The sequence below is a fragment of the Malurus melanocephalus genome, unplaced genomic scaffold (genome assembly GCF_030028575.1).
Source record: "Malurus melanocephalus ecotype Western Australia unplaced genomic scaffold, MMel_1.1 scaffold_1709, whole genome shotgun sequence".
NCBI lineage: Eukaryota > Metazoa > Chordata > Aves > Passeriformes > Maluridae > Malurus > Malurus melanocephalus.
The window spans coordinates 16,968-19,093 of record NW_026624941.1 but is presented as its reverse complement, the minus strand read 5'-3'; the positions used below and the strand labels follow the sequence as shown (position 1 = coordinate 19,093).

The 2,126-nt window shown below is 54.9% G+C and overlaps 1 protein-coding gene and 1 long non-coding RNA gene across 3 annotated transcripts in view; one reads left to right on the top strand and one right to left on the bottom strand.

Annotated features, from left to right (window-relative positions):
* LOC130587281 (uncharacterized) overlaps positions 1-107 on the bottom strand; it is a 3,368-nt gene extending 3,261 nt beyond the window's left edge. The window contains exon 1 of the long non-coding RNA XR_008966771.1: positions 43-107. This is a non-coding gene — a long non-coding RNA (uncharacterized LOC130587281). The remainder of the gene's footprint in view (positions 1-42) is intronic.
* A 356-nt stretch (positions 108-463) lies between these two features.
* LOC130587280 (cytochrome c oxidase subunit 6B1) overlaps positions 464-2,126 on the top strand; it is a 6,724-nt gene continuing 5,061 nt past the window's right edge. Inside the window, exon 1 of one of the 2 annotated variants that reach the window (XM_057388255.1) lies at positions 464-536. The gene's annotated coding sequence lies outside the window, so the exon portion shown is untranslated. Of the gene's footprint in view, positions 560-2,126 lie in introns of both variants that reach the window. The other variant, XM_057388254.1, reaches the window with a different exon arrangement.

The window sequence follows — 2,126 nt, the reverse complement described above, 5'->3', positions numbered from 1 at the left end:
CCCAGTTTATCCCAGTTCATCCCAGTTTGTCCCAGTTCCCACCGGGCCTCATCGCGCCGCTTCTCCACGCGGGGCTCGCGCGCCTCTGCCGGAACCGGAAATGACGTCAGAAATCCCAGCTACTCCCACAACACCGCGCATGCGCCCTGCCCATACTGACGCTAAGCCACGCCCCCTTCCGGGCATAAGTGCCCTCAGAGGGCCATTTCCGGTCCCCCAAACGGATAAAACCGGGGATTTTGGGGATAAAAACTAGGATTTGGAAAAAAATGGGAATTTTGGGGTTAAAAATCGTGATTTTGAGGATAAAAAAGGGAATTTTAGGGAGAAAATGGGAATTTTGGGAAAAAAAAGAGGATTTTTGGGATAAAAACGGGAATTTTGGGCACTTCCGGTCCGGCCTCGCCGCCATTTTTCCTCCGAGAGGCGGCGCTCCGGCCCGGTGCCCGCTCTCGGTGGTTTACGTGACGTCACTTCCGGCGACGCTCTGGCGGTTCCGCCGTGACTCGTTGGTTCCGGCGAGCGGCGAGCGAGGGGTGAAAGTGACTTTGAGAACTGGGACGTACTGGGATGAACTGGGATAAACTGGGATAAACTGGGATGGACTGGGATAAACTGGGATAAACTGGGAGGGACTGGGAGGGGAAATGGGGTAAACTGGGAGCACTGGGGGGTTACTGGGATGAATTGGGAGGGATTGGGGAGCACTGGGAGGAACTGGGGGGAACTGGGAGGGTCGGGGGGGTTACTGGGATGGACTGGGAGGGATTGGGGAGCACTGGGAGGAACTGGGATGGACTGGGAGGGATCTGGGGCATGACTGAAATGAACTGGGAGGGGGTACTGGGATAAACTGGGAGGGACTGGGTTATACTGGGAGGGGACTGGGATGGACTGGGCGTTACTGGGATGAACTGGGAGGGATTGGGGGGTTACTCGGGGGATACTGGGATGAACTGGGAGGGATTGGGGGGTTACTCGGGGGATACTGGGATGAACTGGGAGCACTGGGAGGGGACTGAGAGCAAGTGGGATGGACTGGGGGGAACTGGGAGGGGTCACTGGAGGGTTACTGGGATGAACTGGGAGGGATTGTAGGGGGTACTGGGGTGAACTGGGATGAGCTGGGATGGGTTACTGGGAGCACTGGGAAGGTGTTGGGATGAACTGGGAGTACTGGGAGGGATCTGGTCGATTACTGGGATGAACTGGGATAGCACTGAGAGGGGACTGGGATGGACTGGGATAAACTGGGATGGACTGGGAAGGGATTGGGGGGAACTGGGATGGACTGGGAGTACTGGGATGAAGTGGGAGCAGACTGGGGGGGTTACTGGGATAAACTGGGAGTGACTGGGATAAACTGGGATGGACTGGGGAGTTACTGGGATGAACTGGGATAAACTGGGATGAACTTGGAGGGCACTGGGATGGACTGGGAAGGGGCTGGGGGGTTACTGGGATGAACTGGGAAGGACTGGGACAGCACTGGGAGCAACTGGGATAAACTGGGAGGAACTGGGAGAAACTGGGAGGGTTCATTTGGGGTAACTGGGATGAACTGGGAGGGGACTGGGATGGACTGGGAGGAGATTGCGGTTACTGGGATGAACTGGGAGGGAACTGGGAGCACTGGGAGGGGACTGGGATGGACTGGGGGTAACTGGGATGGACTGGTATAAACTGGGATGAACTGGGAGGGACTGGGGGAAACTGGGAGGGGTCATTTGGGGTAACTGGGATGAACTGGGAGGGGACTGAGGCATTACTGGGATGAACTGGGAGTGATACTGGGATGAACTGGGATGAACTGGGAGCACTGGAAAGGCACTGGGCATGAACTGGGATTTACTGGGATGAACTGGGAGGAGATTGGGGGTTACTGGGATGGACTGGGATGAACTGGGATGAACTGGGAGGCGTCACCGCAGCCTCAATTCCCCTCAGCCCTAATTAACATCCTCATGAATATGCAAATTAGCGATTAACGAATGCCATTAATGATCAAATGACCCCAAATTCCCTCCTGGGGGGGGTCTTAATTAATCCAATTAATCCTTGGGGGCATTAATTAATAATTAATTAGAGGTTAATTAATAATTAGTTAATCAGTTCTGTAGTGTGTT